We start from the raw sequence: 20,515 nt of genomic DNA on the forward strand, positions 1-20,515 counted from the left end.
CACACACACACACACACACACACACACACATACACATCCATATCCATAGTGCACAAGAGGTGGCTTACCTCTGCAGAGATCCTCTTGATCACTGTAAGCCCTGTTCTCATAATTCCCACCCACCCCACCATGAACAGTACTCCTTATGTGTTGCCTTCTGTACCGCCAGTACCATCCCCTGTCTTCTTATCACCTCCCCCGCCACCGGTAGCATTGCTGTGGTCAGCCACACCGTTTTGATGTCCACTATTGGCCACGCTAATGCCATCATTACTCCCAGCAGTTCTACTGTCTCCATCAACAATCACTCATCAAACATCAACACATGACTGATGCCGCCATGAATCCCTTACTTGAGAGTCATAAAGTCTACGGGTTCTGTTCCCACAGACTTATTAAGATGGACTAACTCCAGGGCAGGTGGAGTTATTTAACAATGAGCAAACACAGATATGAGTATTGGTTGCAAACATTGTACCAATGAGAGAGAATTTTGGGAAGTCAAATTCCTGAGATACCACACTAGATCTTTTCTCCTTTGGTTGCACTGCCGTGTTCTCTGTCTCCTGGTTTTAGTCCTCTCTCTCCTAATACTGCATCCCTTAAATGTTGGTGTCATCTTGGTTCTGGACCCTTGCCCCTCCTCAACCCATATTTTCCCGGGCCCTTGGCAATGTGCCCCAAGTCTTACCTTTTGGCGGTAGCTTCTGCTTCCCACTGGTGGAGTTCTCACTCGGCCAATCCTTTCACTTCTCTTTCTTCTATCTTTTTTCTACTTCCGGTATATTATTTTTTTCTGTTTGGTTTATCTCAATATCTACCGTTCTTTTAATCTCATTCTGTTTGTATCTTGTTTCCCATGTTTTCATCTCTGCTGCTGATCCTTGGAAAGGAGGTGAGCAAAGCTTTAATGCCCATGTTGTTGCTTCTGTTCCCCGGGTAATCCTTTTAGCAGGAAACCTAGAGGCACGGGAGAAGTGTGTGTCTGCCTCTGACCTCGCCTGCTCTTCTGGGCTCTTCTTCCCACCCTTCTTCCACGCCCAAGCTTTCCTTCTCTTTGCTCTCCCTTCCGCTTCTCATTCTTGAGGCCTCCTCCCAGCCTTCCTCTCTGTTCTTTGCACGCCCTACCACACCACCCTGCTTCTTGTTTCTCTGCCACCGTCTCTTCCTCATCCCCAGACTTGGCCCCCAAGGAGTGCCTGCTTCTGGTCCCCGGGTCTCTGCTTTGTCCTTTCACAGGCTTGCAGCTCTAGAGCATAGTTTTGCATCAGTGATGCGGCTTCCCTCAGCGTTTCAGTGCCCCTCTGCGTTAGCTGCTTGGAACCTCCCATCTGTAGTTTAGGTAGTGGCTCACTTGAACTGGTAGATGCATTGATTAGGGTCAGGATGTATTATCAAGCAGCTGTCTCTGGGCAGACACTGCACTGCACCAGTCTTTAGAAGAACAGACTTTTAGCCTTGGTTCTGCACTTACTCAGCTTGGTGTGATTTAGGGATGTCGCCCAATCTTTCAACCCTCAAGTTTCCTCATCTACAAGAGGAGACCCCCCAAAAACAGGATTTCTTTTTTGGTGGGCGAGCCGTACTAGATGAGTGTTCTAGGAACTCATTGGCATCAGTGTACCAGCTAGCGTTTTTGTGAGAGGCTGTATTTGGCTTCAGTGAATATTTTTTGGGAGATTCTTTCAACATTTTTGCCCATTTCCTGATGGGTGATTTATGAGCAAACCTGCCCACACGGTGCTGAGTAACCAAAAACAGCATGACCCCCCATGTTCCACCCTCCCTATTCAACTCATCTTACCTCCGGGGACCTCTTTTGTTTCCTTGGTTAAAAAACAGTCCTCAAAGGGAAACATTTTACCCAAGTGGAAGAAGTGAAACAAAAAAAGGCAGAAGCACTAAAAGGCACCGAAATTGACAAGTTCAAAGACTATTTTGAACTGTGGAAAAAGCATCTCGATAGGTGATTGACCTTTAAACATGTAAGAATAAATACACACCTTTTAAAATAATTAAATTCCGTTTTTGTGCCCCTCCCCGGTGATACAGACATAATAATACCCGTCCTATTTTTCTCAAAAGGCGGTTATCAGAATTCAGTTCTCAACCGGTGCTGTGGAAATGCAGGAGTTTGTTATTGTGTCCGTTCTCTCAAATGTTTTGATGTGTATTCTCAAGTCCTGGTCTCCCAATCCACTTCCTTCCTGACCAGAGAAGCAGCCAGCACTGATGGAGTTCTTGCTGTGGGAGAGTCCCTGGAGGGGCGGGGGCAGACAGAAACAACCCCCCCCCAGGGAACCAACAGTCACAGGCAGGACAGGAGGGGTGCACACACCAGACCTCAAGACCGTGATTGGATTCCATGTCACACAGCAACTCGTTAGCACAGCACAGACTCTGCGTGTCCACACAGCAGGGTGGGGCATCTGGCCCTGTGGCTGCAGATGGGCGAGGAAGAAACATCTCCTAAAGTTTCTGGGTCTCAGCTCAGATGGACTGTTCTGGCGTCCTGTGAGATCAGCCCCATGGCCCTGGATCTTACTCGTATTCGTAGAACGCAGCGGCTTGTAGCTGACCTCACAGGGGTGTTCTACATGGGCTGGGGGGACATAATTTGGCATGCTGTCTAGGATGTGTGTGTTCATAAAAATTAGCCTGAGACTCTGATTCCAGGGTGGGGGCATGGGTTCAACCCAGTTTTCCCAACGTGGGAAAGGACCGTGGAGAGGAGAAGACCAGGCAGACAGGGTGAGGGTGAGCATTGGAACCGGTGGCATTTCTTCCTTTTCAAATGGATCTGGGAAGGGATTAAAACGAGGAAAAAAAAACCCCCGCATTTGCAGAGAGCCACGTCCTGGTGGCAGGGGAACCGTGGAGGAAGGCTGAAGCATGGCGTGGGATCGGTTAAGCATCGTCTAGGCAGTGGGGGCTTGGACTGTAACCCAGCAGGGTCCGGAGAGACCGGGAAGAGCGGGAGGAAGTCACGAACTCGAGATCTCAAGCCTGGACAAAGCCATCGTCCTGTGTCCAGGGACGCGGAGTTCTGAACACAGATATTAACTGGGAGGGGGAGTCTTGGAAGGAAGCATTTGTTTTCCAAAAACAACAACAGAAGAGCCAGCGTTTTGCGAGGGACACGCCACATCCATGCACTAGAGGGATGGGAAGGCCCGGCCTTTGGCCCTGAGCAGCCTGGAGAGATTCGAAGCGGGAGTTTGGGGCAGGTGCGTTCTCACGTCTGCTCGTGACCAAGGTGGCCCTCCTAGACTGTGGCCAACATCTATGCTGATGTCTTGAGCACTTTTCTAAATGTGTGACTGAAAACCCCTTTTCTCACCCCTTCTGTTTTTGTGCCCTTCCAGCCTCTAGCAAAGACAAGGTTGGCAATGGACGAGGGGTTGGTATCTGGGGCTACTTGGGAGGACTTCTTCCTGTCGAGGAAGTCATGTGACTCCAGCCCAAGGCCACTGAGTCTGGGAGAAGTGATATGCTTGGGTTGGTTGAAAGAGTCTTTTTGTCCAATCTGTCAGAGCTTTCGTAGCTATTATTAATAGAGTGACTGTTGTCCCAGGGGTCTCATTTGCTGTGACTGGGAGTCTGCAAGGACTGTTGCGTATGCAATCTTTGCATGCAAGGAGATGTTGGTAACTTACGGCAAGATGGGAAAACAGGCTTGGAGCTCCCCAGTTCTCCAGGACAGGAGAGGTGCATGCTGGGAAGCGCCATGATGGGGAGCAGAGGTGACAGAGGTGGGCTGCTTGGCCAAGAGCCTCACGCAGTGGTGGTGGTGGTGTGTCGGCGGCAGCACAGCCCCAGTGGGAGGCTGTTCCTTCCTGCTCTGTCCCTCCTCTCTCTCCATACGTAGTATCTGCAGCGGTGGGGAAAGCGGGCCCAGCCCCTTAACTCTGCCAAGGCAGCCAGAGTCCAGACGCGGAATCTGTGGAGAGGCAGGAACAGATGGCCTCTGGACCGTGCGCTGGGGGAGTTCTGTTTCCTAGACCAAGGGTCCTTGGGGCGTCCAGAAACATGACGGCTCCACGTGTAAGGTCTGTGGCATGGTCCCCGGGAAAGCCAGCGAGGCGACTGTTTGGGCCTGTTCGGCACCGGGGAGAGCCCGAAGTCACCCATTTCAGAGGCGAGACGGCTGGCACGACAAGTGGAGATTTCAAGTTCTACCATTGGCTCTGCTCATGAACTTGAGATTCTTAGATTCATATCTTAGTTGACTTCCCCTAATGGCGCTTGAGATGGATTATAACCCAAAGGGTGGATGCCAATGGAACATCATTAAAAAGGGCTGGTAAAAAAGAATCTGTAACTGGGGGAAGTAGGGAGGTGCAGGGGAAGTCATGATAGGAGAAATTAAAAGTAAAGGTGGCTCTACTTGGCATCACCCTTATAGGAAGACAGGTCATCATGCCCAAAAGACTCCCACACCTGCATGTTTATTGCAGCACAATTCACAATTGCAAAGATGTGGAATCAACCTAAGTGGCCATCAGCTGACCAGTGGATAATGACAATAGGGTCTATTTGTATACTTTGAAACACTCTTCGGCTATAAAAAAGAACGAAATTATGTCTTTTGCAGGATGGAGTTGGGGAACGTCATTCTAAGTGAAGCCATGCAGGAAAGGCAAATCAAACACGACATGTTCTCACTTGTCAGTGGGGGCTAAGCCAAGGGTCTGCAGAGACAGAGAGAACGATACAATGGATGTTGGAGACTCAGAGGGGGAGGGTTGGGGAGAAGGAAGGATGAGAAATTATCTGTGAGGTACAGTATGGGGGTGATGGGTACACTTAAAGCCCAGACTTCTTCACCACTATACAAACCAGCCATGTGACCACACACCATCTGTACCCCTAAAGCTATTAAAATTAAAAGAAAACATTGATGAAAAAAGGGTGCTGATGCCAGTGAGACAAAATTTTGTTTTGTGCTTCCTGGTAGCCAAAGCAGAAAGGACTATGGCTCACATCATCTGTAAAAGTCAGCATCCGTTTTGTCAGAGGAGAAAAACTGCTTCCTGCTGCTAAAGTATAGTCATTACAGAAAGGACAGAGACATCGTAAGAGATTATGTTTTCAATAATAAGTTCACATGAAACACGGGAGTGTTCTTCGTAAGGCTACTTCTTAAACCGGTTCTGCATAAAAGCTGAGGATGTGATGTTAAACTGTAATTCGGGGAGGGTTTCACACAAAGGAATGTCTGCAAGTTTCTGATGAGCTAAGTCGGCTAGAAGGTAAAGAAAAGTGAGAGTAGAAATACTACTGACATGTTAATCCTCTTTCACGGGACACATGCTTTGAGATGTTAGTGTCTACTAAACTGCATTTATGAAAGAAGAATTTATCTTCTCCTTTTCACGAACGGAAAACATATCCAACTGCATTAATTGTTTTTTTATCACCGTGGAAAAACATTGGTGTTTCCACACTGAGCTGATATATTCCAGTGAAAAAGCAAAGAGACTTGACTTTTTCTTAGCTGGAGTGACCCCTTAGGAGGAAGAGATGAATTCCATTAAGCTTTATAAATGATCAGAGATTGCTGTCAGGCGCCTGTTCTTGCCTCTCTAGAGATTCTGATTGTGCAGAAGCTGCTCCCGCAGGCTCATGGTGCCCACCGGGCCTCAGGGACTCCGCTCAGCCAGGACTGCAACACCTCTTGTGTCTCAGTTACCCAGATTTGAGGCTTGCTGTCAGGTTTCTCTAGAGAAATAGGATCAGCAGGAGAGAGACAGAGAGAGACTATAAGGGATTGGTCCATGTGGTTATGGGGGCTGAGAAGTCCTAAGATCTGCCGTCGTTGAACTGGAGACCCAGGAGTGCTGATGGTGCTGTTCCGGTCCAAATTCGAAGGTCAGAGAACCAGGAGAGTCATAGCATAAGTTTCAGTCTGGAAGTCAACAACCTTGAAACTGAAGAAAAACTGATGTTTCCATTTGAGTCCGAAGGCAGTTTGAAAAGACTGACGGCCCAGCTCATGCAGTCAGGCAGGACTTACTTGTGGAACGGTCAGCCTTTTTGTTCGCTTCAGGTTTTCAGCTGATTGATTGAAGGTATCACATTGGGAGAACAATCCGCTTTACTCAGTCTAGTGATTTAAACTTTCGTCTCAGGCCCAAAATACTCTCATTCATACACCCAGCATAACGTTTGATCAAATATCTGGGCACCTCATGGCCTAGTCAAGTTGACTCTTAAAACGGACCGTGGTAAGGCTTGTGCTTTCAAAGCCAGTGAGCCTCTGTGTAATGGAATGACTTAAAGAGAGAGACGTCCAAGTCCTAGCCTGGGAACTTGCAAATACGATTTTCTGTGGAAGAACAGTCTTTGCAGATGTAATTAGTTAAGGATCTCAGGATGAGGTCATCCTGGATTTGGGATGGATTCTAAGTCCAATGACAGGTGTCCTTATAAGAGAAAGGCAGAAAGAGATTTGAGACACAGAGACACACAGGGGAAAAGCCATGTCAGGGAGTAAGCAGAGACTGGAGTGATGCAGCCCTGAGCCAAGGAACGCCTGTGGCCATCAGAAGCTGGAAGAGGCTTCCCCCGAGAGCTTTCAGAGAGAGTGCAGCCCCACTGACAGCTTGATTCCAGACTCGTGACCTTCACAGTTGTGAGAGGATACGTTTCTGTTGTTTCAAGCCTGCTCTCTAGAGTATGGTGATTTGCTATGGCCGCCCTAGGAAACAAACCCACTCTTCCTCTGGGCAGGAAGCAATAAGCAGACAATTCGAGACCCAGGTGTCTGGGGGGCTTGTTGGCTTGCTCTGCGTTCCAAGAATCCACTTGGAGACTTCGAAGACCGCTTGGAATAGCCTGGTCTACTTGTTGTCATCGGGTTTTGGAGTCGTCCGGAGGAGTCTGTGCACAGACCTTCCTGCATGACATTGGCGTGCCTGTGATGACTTTCTCACATTCCTTTCCTGTTCTGAAGAGGATCTAGAAGAGGCTCACGGTGGCATGGAGGGTGGAAGGAGAACTCTGTAGTTCTTTTCCCATTTATACTTCTGTTTCCAAAGACAGTCATTGGTTGCGTGAAGTAAAATCTTCTGCCTTGGAGAGAGATACCTGCAAACAAGGACACTGGCATGTTGAAAAGCTCCTAAAGTCAAAAGACTTGTAGCCTCAGGCATAAGTTGATGAATAGATAAGTCAATTCATTGAGTTTTAAATATTGTTGACACTTCCCAGGTGCTGGGCCATTTGATAAGAGCCTATGTATGCCACTTTGTCTTTATCCTCACAACAGCAGCATGAGGTAGGCATGTGCGCGTGCTAGCCTCATTTTATAGATCTGAAAGCTGGAACTCAGAGAGGTTAATAAACTTACCCCAGGTCACACAACTTGAAGGAGGTCGATCCATACTAATCATTACAATTTACCCGACCAGTTAAAAGTTCTGAGAAGTCTTGTGGTTACATAAATAAACAAGTGTTCAGCTTTGCTCAGTCCTTTCTTGGCTGGACACCTATGACCCTCCCGGGCAACTAATGTCCTTCAGAATGTGCTCTGGAGTATTCCGTCCTCGGATGATCCCGGATGACAGTAATCCTCAGGGATTTGCTTAACATTCCCGGATTACAGCTTTCTCACCTGGAAAGTAAGAAGGTTGGACCCTAAATTCTCCAGCAAAGCTTTAAGGGATGTGGTCCACCTGTCGGCCAAATGGCAATTTGTGAATTTGTTATTTTTTTTTCCCAGTTATTGATGTTAGCTGCATGGCCTGAAGGCAGATACTTTGGGGTCGGTCACACGCCGATTGTGTACAGATGTTGAAGAGTAAAAAAGGCCTCCGCCTGCCACCCCTTCAAGCTGTGCCTTGAACGAGGCAGCCGGTGGTGCCGACTCCAGGTCCAGACTGCCCAGTGTCCCTGAGCCTGGTGACGTCGCTGGGCTTTCTCTGAGTACTGCCTGTGCTGGACTGCCGTTCTCAAACCACGCCCCTCTTTGGGGCCCACGTGGAGCTCCCTGATTCAGACTCCGGTCAAAAGCACAATCCTTCTCTTTCCTTCGCAGCTGGGGCCTTTCCAAGCACTTAAACATTTGTCCCTGGTCCTAGAATCACCTGCCCATCATTCCTCTCTGAATCAACAAACACTGCTCCTCCTTTGTGCCCCAACCTGACTCTCCCTGGCCTCATAGATGCTCCTTTATTTCTTCGACTTGAACCGACCTCAGCTTTTCTGGACTCCTGGTCAACCAACCGTCAGTGTTGACCTTACCTGTGAGTTTTTCTTCCACTTCGTTAGATGTCTCATTCTTGGCGTCTCCAAATGTTGCATAAGTCCCTGAAAGCAAGAATTAGGTTTTATATTCCTTATGTATTTCCTGCAAACACCAGTGTTTAGTCCCCACTTATGAGTGAGAACATGTGGTATTCTGTTTTCTGCTTCTGTGACAGTAATTCACTTAGAATGCTGGTGTCTGCCAGTGACATGATTTTATGCTTTTTTATGGCTGCGTAGTACTCCATGGTGTATATGTGCCACATTTTCTTTTCCTACTCCACCATGGGTGGGCACCTGGGTTGGTTCCACGTTTTCTTCCATTGTGAATAGTGTCGTGCCTACAATTTCTCGTATGGTGTTCCTTAAATAATTGTTGCTTGATAAGCACTAGGCCGATGGACCCATTGATGCCAAACAATTTCTGTTCCCACAGCCCCCAGGTCTTGTTCGGCTGTGGTCCTCAGCAGGGTTCCTCAGCATAATAAGCGGTCTTTCAGCTCACAGCTGCAGACAACCTGTGCAAAACGACAACAGACGCCTTCTCTGTTCTCTCCTCACCCTGACCGACGCCTCCCTTCATCAGATGGTGATTTAATGACTCTCTGGGACTATTTTGAAAGTTTAGTAAATCCAGAAAGTGAGAAGCAGGAGGGACTCTAAGAGTTTGCTTAGGGATGGAGAGCTTGCAGGTTCTTGGTCCTGGGCGGAAGCGCCGCTCTCTGCTCAGCCTGCCATGTGGCTTTCTGGACAGGCTCTTTTGATTACGATTGTCAATAGCAGTTTAAATGAATGAGCAACGTGGCTGTTTGCACAGGGTTGGTGGCTATAGACAGGGCCTCCCGGTTGTCACTGCCTGTTCGTTAACATTTGTTTTTAATAGAGGTGCAGCTGAGAGGGGAGGGCTTACATTTGATATCTCCACGGGCTTTTCGGTGCATGCTCTGTGATTTCTTTGATTACTATTTAAATAGGCTGGAAAGAGTGCAGAATGCTTTGACTTTTTATCCTTTCTGTTTTCCGTAATGCTTCTTGTGCTCAAACAAAATCGGTGCTACCTAAGTGCTGCGGCTCCTGCGAGGGACCTGAGATGCTCACGGCCATATTCTGGTCACTCACAGAGGTCTGGGAAGACCCCAGGCCTGAGTGCCCGAGTGCAGGTCAGTCAGCAGACACGTCTGACTCGGTGATGTTAAAAATATGAGCAGGTAACGGGAAGCAAATTCAAAATTTTTTAAACGTTTTCAGACTTGCGATGACAAAAATGATAAGAAGTGGCGGTTTTCTTTTTTGAAAACCTTCAAGTCACGCCCGTCTGAACTGGGGTAGCACATGCCCACAGAGGCTGGACGGTACCTGGACACTGGACCCCGGGCCGGTGGGGCTGAGAGTGGAGGCTGACCACTGGCTTTCATCCAGAGGGAGAATTGTTACTCATCACTGTTCTGAGACTAGCAGCGGGAAACCAGGACTGCCCTTCGTAACTGGGCCATGTGGTCGCTCCCTCACCAGGGGACCCGTGTGCAGGGGACTCAGTGTGGCCTTGGCTGCCCCTGTGTGGCAGGGGCTGGGGCAGGGGAGAGGAGGAGGAGCTGGCAGGGGCGGTCAGGTGCTAGCGCTCAGGGCTCATGGGCAGGACCTCCCCCAGGAAGAGCCCCTTGAGGGACGGCTGGCTCATAATGGCTCTTGAGCCCCGTAGCTAGGTTGCCGGGAATTTCACTCTGGTGGGTGGCTTGGAACTGGCTACGGTGGCAGGACTTACGCCAGGGAAATCAGCCAGTGTTGCAGCTGAACAGCCCCGTCTGTCCCCCTCCCCACCTCCAGGTGATTGTCCACTGAGCAGAGCCTGGAGTGGGAACTGGGTGCAAAGTCACGGTGGGGCTATTGCCTAGATCTGTCCCAGGGCCCGGGCGAGGCTGAGCCCCAGGGTGTCATGTGACTCTTGCCCGCCCATGAAAGGGCTCCTGGCCGGGGAAGGGGCTAAGCAACAAGGGGGACCCAGTCTCAGCCTGACCCCCAGCACAGAAATTGACTGTTCACCCTCCCCCCTGCCCTCTCTGTTCCAGCCGTAGGATCTTTCGGTTCCTCCACACATCCAGCCTGGTCCCCCCACGGGCCTTTGTGCTTTCAGTTTCCTCTGCCTGGAAGGCCTTCTCCAGAGACCCCCAGAGTCCACCCATTTCACTGTGGTCTCTCTGCAAACATCCCCTCTTCTGCCAGGCCCTCCCGACGACTCTCTCCACCCCTTCGTCTTGTTTTTTTTCTTTCGACTGCTTAGCACTGCCTGTGACCAGTCGTGTCTGTTTCTTCATTTACTGCCTGCATGTCACGGGAGCACCACGAGGGTAGGGCGTGTGCTTTGCTGTGTCAGCCACACCTAGAACAGCACCTGGCGTCGAGCAGGTGAGAAAGGGAAGAGTGAGCCTCACACCTCGGGTCTCATCCGGCGGTGGGGGCTTGCCGGAGACTGATGCAGAGACGGGTCCCAAGGCTCCATCCGAGGCAACGAAGAGGACGGTGTGCTCCCGGGGGCTGTTGGCAAGGGTGGGCGTGATGGGGCCTTAGTAGCTGCCCTGATCTGGGTCCCCATCAGGGCAGGTTGTATATAAGAGGTCCTCACCCTTTGGAAGTTTAGATTTTCCTTCCATCCATTCATCCGTCCACCCATCCATCTGTTCGTCCATCCACCCAACTGTCCATCCATCCAATGAATATTGAGTGTTGCCATTGAACCAGTTATTCTCTGCCAAGGGCTGGTGATTCAGCGGTGACTACCACAGTTCCTTGGCTCCATGTGGCTTTGGTGCAAGGATTCAGACATTGTGTGGCTAGTTATGAAGTAGGAGGCACCCATGGAAGAAGATAACAGACCCAACTGGAGGAGATCCCAGTTGGAGGAGGGGCTGGAGGAGGGAAGGTGTAATTTGAGCTGAGACCTGAGTACAGGTAGGCATCCCCCAGGTGGGGAGGGCCGGTGAGAACCTTACCAGAAGAGGAAAGAACATGTACTCAAGCCCCCAGGGGAGAAAACCCTGGTCTGACTGCGGGGAGCTGGGGTGGGGGGTGCAGCCCAGAGTGGGGGTGTGGTGGGTGGGGCTGAGGCGGAGAACAGGAGGCCTAGCTCCTCAGCGGCTTGCCAGCCGTGTAACTCCTAAAGTCTGGATTTTGTTCTGTTTTAGAAGGCAGCAAAACATACACTCCTGGGTAGAGGACCTGCAGATAACAGAATTAAAAGCCGTTAGCAAGTACAGAATTAGATGGCGGAGAGTGTGCATTTTGTAAATGTATCACTGCCTGTCCACATGCAGTGTGACTTCCGCTGACTGGAAATTTCCCTGCAGGCGCAGGTGAAGAGGAGAGACCGGTCTTGGTCTGCTCACAGAGAGTCTCCCCTGTGGCTCCGAGTTGCAGCTGATCTCGGCAGCCCCTGGTACTGTGTCCATTTGGATGGGCGAGTGGCCTAACAGTTGCTGAGTAAATGCGCTTACGGGCAGCGAGTGAAGACAGAAATTCCTCAGCATAAAGTCCTCAGGTCCTAGCTGAGCCCAGGCGTGTGTGTGTCCCTCAGGCACCAGCTGGGGAGGGGACAGGGGCGACTCCCATGGCATCTTTGGCTTCCCTTGCTCCTCCAGAATCTTCCACCCTCGTCTAGCTAGTGAGTTGTGGGGCTCCTTCCATCCTGCGGGACTCCTTGTGCGTCTGACCTTCCGGCAGGAAAGGTGAGTCGAGGGGTGTGGCGATCACCTGGAGCCCAGCCCCGCCTCTCAAGATGAGTGAGCCGCCACAAATAATAACCATTGAACCCTGGCGATCCAGCGACTGGGGGAGGGGCAGAGGAAAGCGCCAGCAAATCAAAAAGAGGGGAATGATCGGAATTAATTTCTGTTGACACACGTGCTCCCAGCCGGGGCACATGCCTAGCCTGTGTCTTTCTGGCTGACGTGTTTTGCCCATTGCTGGGGAGGCCCTTTTACGCTCCCGCAGATACTAGTGACTCGTGGGTCCTCAGGATTATATTGCTTCAGTCTTATACTGCTACACTTTCTCCCTGATCTTTGGGGTCACTGAACCTCCTAATGTGTGTGGACACTGGGCGTGCCAGTCAAACCTTCTGTGTCTCAGTGCTTCTTTATCTGTGAAATGGGTGCAGTGACGTGTCTATGGCCCGAGACGTACAGCTTGGTTCCCCGCACCCCAGGAAAGGACATGATTTTAATGCCGAAAGGAAACAAATGAGCCCTCAGACCCCACGGCTGTGCCCCTCTGGAGGGGAGAGGCCAAGGGAGACGAGGAAGAAAAAAAAGGAGTAAGAAAAGAAGGAATCTCAGTAAACCCCTTCAAGTGTGACAGGGAGGCCAAAGCGAGCTTTTATGAGAACCACGTTTGAGCCCTGGAATAAAAAATAAGAGCCACATACTTTAAGAATTATTTATGATTCCAAGCACATGAAAGGCGGATCTTGTACCCAGGGAGGGCATAATGGGGGACAGCTGGCTAGCATGTGTCTCGCCGTTTCTGAGGATGCTCATAGGTCTCTGATGTCCAGGAATCACAGCGATCACGATGCCACTGCTGATTGTATCCACAATAATAATGATGAGGCTCGGAGTGTCTTTCCCGAATCGCGCTGAAGGCAGGAGGAGGAGAGCCCGGGCCGCTGGGTCTGGAGGCGGCTGAAAGGGGTGCTCCAGCCTGCTTTCTTCCCAGGGCTGGCGCTCGGAGCCCCAGCCAGGACTGAAGGCATGTTTGGTCGAAGGCCAGGGCCTCGGATGGAGGAGCCGGGAAGCATGGGTTCCAGCCACGGTTTTGCCACACACTGGCGATTCCCCGCCTCTCCGAATCTCAGTTTTCTCATCTGTAAAATCCTACGTGGCTGTGGGCGCCCTTTGAAGAGTTTTCACAGACCCCTGGTGAAATGATGCCCGCAGAGCGTTCCCTGCAGGGAAGGGGTCATCGTCATCCCTGTGTTTCTCTAGCATTCTCCACGGCTGACCACCAGGCTCAGGACCTGACGTGAAGGAGGCGCCCAGAAACGTCTACAGCCGTAGGATGGTGGACTTGGACGATCCTTTAACAGCCGCTGAGTCCCGTTCTCTCTTGTGGCTTATTAAGTGGGTCTGGAGCTGAGCTCAGTCTATGGTGAATTAGCCATCTCTCCCCGAGACAACCTGAGTCTCCACCCGGTGCCCCATCCGGCTATTTCCAACCCTGTCAGACGGTCCTTCCCCAGTCTTGGGCACTTTCTGCTCCTGAGTCCTCGAAGGGAGCTTCTGCAGACCCGTGGGGCTCCCTGAGTAGTTCTCTTCTGGGTCCTCTGCCCTGTGAACTCCAGCTGCTTTGGTCTCCCCAGACTTGTAGCTCTTTCCCCAACTCACAGAGTTGGTTGGGCTCCCCTGTCTCTCTTCTTCTCTCAGTGCAGTGAACTTAGGTGCTCTCCCATCTCAGGCATCACTGCCCTTTGTTTCCTGATGTCCAGTGCCTTGCATATTATTTCCTGTATTTTGTCCGGGTGTTTTGGTGGATTGGGAGCCTATATCGGTCCCAGTTATTCCATCACAATAGGAAGTAGAGGTTCCCAGTTCTCCCTTCAGAGCTGAAGACATCGAGAGGGAGAGTGACATGCTCCAAGTCACACATCTAGTTGGTAATAGCAGGGACCAGGACACAGGTTCCCCTCGGGAAGCCTCGTCTTGACCCTACCGTGTGCCAGGCGTATGGGCTGGGTCCCTGCCCTTCAGAAGTCCACAGTCTGGTGGGCAGGCAGACAAGTAAATAAATAGTTGGAAACACATAAGAAGGCCAAGAAAAGTAAACAACGATGCGTTTGATGAGGCAGGTGTTCACACACAGGGCACTATGGAAGCCTGGCAGGAAGTGGTGAGCAAGGAACGTTTCCTGGGAAAGTTGGTCACTGAGCCTCGCCGTGAAGGAGAAGCAGGAGTTATCCAGGCGGAAAAGGAGGAAGAAAATGCCAGGAACAGGTGACACAGACAACTGGCCACATGGAGATAGGAAGGGGGTCCTTTGCCCTCTGAGCTCAGCATGCATGGTATATTTCACGGGAACACCTATACATGCTTGCTCCGCCCCCCATGGAGTCCCTGAAGTCTGGGAAATCTTTCCAACATTAGGTTTTTGTGGTGTTTCGGCCCAGGGATGTTTGTGTAGGGGCTTGTTAGAGACTGTAAAGTCCATGTTACCATGAGGTTTCTGGTGGGATTCTGGTCTTCCATACCTTTGACATTTTCCGGAAGGCAGATGACGACACTGCTTTCAGGAAAATCCTCACTGAGAAACAGTTGCAGTTGATCTCAATCCCACTCCTGGCTCCACTAAGAACGTAGCATGGGGACCCACTACCCACTTTCTTTCTTTCTTTTTTTCTTTTTTTTTTGAGTCGGAGTCTCACTCGGTCGCCCAGACTGGAATGCAGTGGCCGCTCCCGGCCACCGCAGCCTCGACCTGCCGGGCTCCGGCGATCCTTCCGCCTCAGCCTTCCCAGGAGCCGGAACTACAGGCGCGCGCTACCACGTCCGACTGATTTTTTGATTTATTGTAGAGATGAGGTCTCGCCAAGTTGCCCAGGCGGGTCTCGAACTCACGGGCTCAGGCAGTCCACTCACCTCAGCCTCCCAAAGCACGGGATTACAGGCTGAGCCGCCGAGTCCGGCTTGGACCCACTTTCTTTAGACCATTTCTCTAAGTGAATCCCATCGGGTTCATTGCCAAGGTGAGGCTTGGAAACTGTCTGGGGTATCTCAGTTGGCCTTCTATCAGAGCCAAGCCCTGAGCCCAGCCCAGCTGAGTTCTAAATCTGCACCAACTAAATGCGGGCATTCCTGGCTCCTGGCAGGGCTGGGTTCCTGGTGCCTTTGCAGCTGGTGGGGACAGGCTGTAGGCTTTTGAAGCTCATTCTCCAGCCTGGTACCTTTAAGCCAAGACCAGTTATCTCATGGCTGTTCAGGTCCCAGCTTGGGCTCCTCCAGTGGTGGCTAATGCTCCCTCAGTGCTGGTTCTTCAGAGATTTATAATTCATTCATTCATTCAAGAGAGGGAAGAGTTTGGACAGTATTCTGTCATCATGGAGAGTATGGCTTAGTGGGGGCAGCTGGACGTTAATCACATAATCACTCAAATTAATGTACAAGTGCAACCGTGGTAAGTGCTATCAAGGAGAGGAATTTGGGCTCATGAAATGCTGTGAAGATGGGACTTGGCCTTGTTTTGAAGCCAGGAAAGACTTTTCCTAGGAAGGGAGCTTCGAGGCCACCCAGTGTGAGCAGAAGTTGGGGGCAGGGGAGGAGATGAGGAGTGGAGAGGGCTGGGTGTGCTGGAAAAACCAAGCCAGGAACTCCAGGGCAAAGCCAATGTGGAGACTCCTACGAGGTGGCACCGGCTGCGTTAGGAATGTTGGTCTTTATCCTAAGAGCAATGGGTGATCATTGGAGGTTTTTAACCGGGTCAGATTTTTCGCAGCGGGAACAACACTCTGGCTCCAGTGTGCCCACAGAATTGGAAGTGGGCAAGAGCAGGGTTGCCAGCTCGAACATGGCCTGCCCAGTTCAATTTGAATGTCAGATAAACAGTGAATGCGTTTTTAGTATAGATAGATCTCAAGTACTGTATGGGATATAGTTATACTATATACACTATATATACTCAAATAACCAAATAAATATTTACTTAATTAGTTAAATAAATACTCAAATAACTTAGTCATTGATTTGAGTATTGATCGATTGATTGATTTGAGGTCTCATTCTGCTGCCCAGGCTGAAGGAAGTGACCTGATCACGGTCCACCATAACCTCTTCCTGCTGGACTCAGGCGATCCACTTCAGCCTTCTGAGTAGTTGGGACTACAGGCGTGTGTTACCACACTCAGCTAATTTTTAATTTTTTTTTTTTTTGTAGTGACTAAGTTTTGTGATATTGCCCAGATTGGTCTCAAACTCCTGGGCTCAGGCAATCCTTCTTGCCTCAGCCTCCCAAAGTGCCCAGGAACTCCAGGGCAAAGCCAATGTGGTGTAAGCCACCATGCCACCCTCTCCACTCCCCAAATTTATTGTTTTAATTGTATACATTTTTTTAGTTTAAGTGGATTCCAAATATCATGTGAGATCTACTCACACTAAAAATTGTTCATTGTTCATCTGAAATTGAAATTTAACTTGACATCCTGTGTTTTTGTTTATTAAATCTGGCAACCCTAGCATTGATCTCCTTAAATGTGGAGAGACCCGTGTTAGAGCAGTTATTGTGGTGCCCTAATGAAGGTTCTGGAGACTGAGAGAGCAGAGGTGGAAATGGAGAGTAGTGGACAGAGAAGGAACAGCCTTGGCTGGTCCACATCTGCCACCCAAAAGCATCTGGAGGACAGAAGCTATCAGCTTCCCTCCTGCTTTAGACTTTAATTTTCACACACATGCCAATGCAAGACACGTGGCTATGAGTGGGACATACTGCAGTCTTAGCACAGGGCCATGACTGGTCAGAACCTGCCCTAAATGTCCTATAGTGGGCATGCCGTGACAGCATGTGTGCGTGTATGTGTGTGTTGGGGGAGTCATCTTCCTATCCCCATCCCTCCAGGCTCAGGATGCCTGAGAGGTGAGATCTTCGCACCACAGTGACTGCTGACGCGTGTGACGGAGAGTTTGGTCAAGACCTTTATAAGAATAGAGGTGATACTGTAAGTGAGATGCTGTTTTTCCCCAGGATAACTCATATTTTAGCAAAGGAATCAGTAAAGTCAAGAATACGGGCATTGCCAGGGGGATCTTGGCTTTTCAGCTTTTTTTGTTTTTTGAGTTGGAGTCTCACTCTGTCGCCCAGACTGGAGTGCAGTGACCGCTCCCGACCACTGCAGCCTCGACCTGCTGGGCTTCGGCGATCCTTCTACCTCAGCCTTCCAAGTAGCTGGAACTACAGGTGCGCGCTACCACATCTGGCTAATTTTTTGATTTATTGTAGAGATGAGGTCTCGCCAAGTTGACCAGGCGGGTCTTGAACCTGCGGGCTCAGGCAATCCACTCACCTCAGCCTCCCAAAGCGTGGGATTACAGGCTGAGCCACCGAGCCCGGCTGGTTTTTCAGCTTTTTATTTATTTATATATATCTATGAGCTAGGGGCCTCACTATGTTGCCCAGGCTGGTCTTGAACTCCTGGTTTCAAGTGATCCTACCACCTCAGCCTCTCAAAGTGCTGGATTACAAGGTGTGAGCCACCGTGTCTGGGCTCATGTAGCATATTTTTTTAAAATTAGATTTTATTATGGAGATGTGGGGTACAAGTGAGGGTTAGCTATATAAGTAGGCTTCATGCAGGTAAAGTTTGGGCTTCTAACCGGCCCTCCCTTCCCCTGGTGTAGGACCAGGTGCCCTTTGTGCTGTCATGTGCCCCCACTACCCTTCTCCCTCCCTCCCCGTCAGTGCCCATGATTTTGTTCTTTTTTATGACTCTGTAATACATCTTCGTGTGTATGTACCACACCAAATTTTCTTCATCCAGTCCACTTTCGGTGGGCAGTGGGATTGTTTCCATGTTTGGGTTATTGCAAATAGCACAGAGCATATTTTTCAGATTAGCACCAGTATACCCCAAGAGCCAGGCATATAGAAGATGCTTAAACAATGGCACGCGCTACTAGAAATAAGCCATCTCCTTGTTTCCGACAGCAGGCTCACTCTTCCTCTTTGCACACAGCCTCACTGGGTTGTGTCCTCGGTTCCCAGCTCTGGCTTTGTCATTGTTCACCTCCTGCTGGCTTTGTCGCCTTGGCCGCAGAATCGCCAAGGCTCCGGCCACGACCGGCCCTGTTCCCCGTCTGAGCCCCTCGCTCCAAATGCGTCAGCCCATTTTATCCTTCTCAAAACCAGTCTGAGCTTGTATTTTTTGTTTCCCTGGAGTGCCTTAGCCTGTATTTGTTCAAGTCTTATTCATCAGAAGCATTTACAAGGCAATGTTAATAGAAGTGTGATCCGAACGAGATAAAACATGCAGAGAAAATGAAACAAATGCCCGGCAGTGGGGAAATGGCTAAACAAATTAGCATTCATGTCTATGGTATAATTGCTACGCGTCCATTAAGGTAGCTCTATGTGAACTGACCTGGAAAGATATTTATGATGTATTGCTAAATGAAAAAAGCAAATTGCAGAGCAATACGTGAAGGAAGCTCACAGTTTTTAGAAGGGTATCCAGTTCTATATGTATGAAAAGAGTTGATATAAAAAATATTCCAGGTTGGGTGCAATGGTTCACACCTGTAATCCCAGCACTCTGGGAGGCCAAGGTAAGAGGATCGCTTGAGTCTAGGAGTTGGAAACCAGCCTGGGCAACGTAGTGACACCGCATCGCTACAAATAAAAAATAAAAATTGCCAGGCGTGGTGGTGAATGCCTGTAGTCTCAGTTACTTGGGAGGCTGAGGCAGAAGGCTCCCCTGAGCCCAGAGAAGGCTGAGGCTGTGGCAAGCCATGATGATGACACTGCCCTCCAGCCTGGGTGACAGAGGAGACACTGACTCAAAAAAAGAAAACAAAAAAACCCCCCATACTTTTAAAAGACGTTTTCTATTGGGAGGAATGTGTGATTGGGTTGGAAGTGAAAGAAACGTCTTAACATTTAGTTAATATCCTTCAGTGGCTTTGTTTTGTTTAATGTAATTGTGTTGATTTTATAATTAAAATTAAATTAGAATGCATACACATAATGCTTAGAAGAAATAAATAAACCATGGCTATGTTTCAGTTGTTAGGCTGGGGATGTTTTCCCTCTGTCCCTACTTTGTTGTTTTTTTAAGGAGCAAAACAATAAGAAAAAGTGACCCTTCTGGTAAATCTAACTGAAATGCTACTGATTCTCTGAGATATTTTTCTGGTTCCTCAGCTACCGCTTTTCTTTGCTATCTCCTTTCTTTGAACCCTCAAAGCACTTTGTATATCTTTTTTTTTTTTTTTTGAGTTGGAGTCTCACTCTGTCGCCCAGGCTGGAGTGCAGGGGCCGCTCCCGACCCGCTGGGCTCCGGCGATCCTTCCGCCTCAGCCTTCCAAGTAGCCGGAACTACAGGCGCGCGCTACCACACCTGGTTAATTTTTTGATTTATTGTAGAGATGAGGTCTCGCCAAGTTGCCCAGGTGGGTCTCGAACCCGCGGGCTCAGGCAATCCACTCACCTCAGCCTCCCAAAGCGTGGGATTACAGGCTGAGCCACGGAGCCTGGCTACTTTGTATATCTTGTGTGAAATTTATCGCACTCTATCTTAGTGCCTATTTCAGGTATTCAAGTGTGAAGACAAGTATTTCACACACATCTCACTGCCCCTCTGGATTTAAGCAACATGAGACTATCATAATGGAGAAGAAAGCAGGTCTTCAAGTTAGAAGACCTGGCCATTGGCTCTAGTTTTGGCTACCTAATGCAGCATGACCAGTTAGCACAAACTTAGTCACTTAGAGCCACAGTCATTCTGCTCTATCTCATGATGTAGAGAACCTGGGCAGAGCTGAGCCAGGTGATTATTCTGCTCCATGTGGTGTCGACTGAGGTTTTGTTTTGTTTGGGGTTGGGCTGGACAGGAGGGTTCTAGGAGACTTCCGTCTTATGCCTGTTGTTCCACAGAGCCGCTGGCAGGCTGGGCTTGGCTTCTCCCTCTCTGATTACTCTCAGGTCTCCTGCACAGACTTTTTGGCATGGCTCAGGGCTTCAAGGGATCTTCTTAAAGATGTGACCAGCATGGTGTCACTTTTCTATTCTCTACTTGTCAAGTGGCCACAGAATCCACCCAGATTGAAGCAGGGTGGGAACAGAGATGCTCTTTCTTAAAAAGAGAATTTGTCTTAAAAAAAAAATGTGGGCCAGGCTTGGTAGCTTAGCCTGTAAGTCTAGCACTTTGGGAGGCTGAGGTGAGTGGATTGCCTGAGCCCGCGGGTTTGAGACCAGCCCGGGCAACTTGGCCAGACTTCATCTCTACAATAAGTAAATACATAAAAATTAGCTGGGTGTGGTAGTGCACTCCTGTAGTTCCAGCTACTTGGAAGGCTGAGATGGAAGGATCGCTAGAGCCTAGCAAGTTGACACTGGGGTGACTGTGAGCATGCCACAGCACCCCAACCTGGGCGATGGAGTGAGACTCCAACTTCAAAAAAAAAAAAAAAAAAATTATGTGGCCATCATCAGTTTACCACAGCTTTGCTATGAGAAGCACAACCTCTGTGTCTCAATTACTGTATTTGTAAATTAGAAAGACCCAAAGCTGTAATGTATG

General features: G+C 49.6%; 1 protein-coding gene across 1 annotated transcript in view; it reads left to right on the forward strand.

The window, feature by feature from the left end:
* ANO2 (anoctamin 2) overlaps positions 1 to 20,515 on the forward strand; it is a 374,120-nt gene that overhangs the window by 60,023 nt on the left and 293,582 nt on the right. The window lies entirely within an intron of this gene.

The sequence above is a fragment of the Carlito syrichta genome, unplaced genomic scaffold (genome assembly GCF_000164805.1).
Source record: "Carlito syrichta isolate Samal-C Ts95f unplaced genomic scaffold, Tarsius_syrichta-2.0.1 Scaffold311146, whole genome shotgun sequence".
Classification (NCBI taxonomy): domain Eukaryota; kingdom Metazoa; phylum Chordata; class Mammalia; order Primates; family Tarsiidae; genus Carlito; species Carlito syrichta.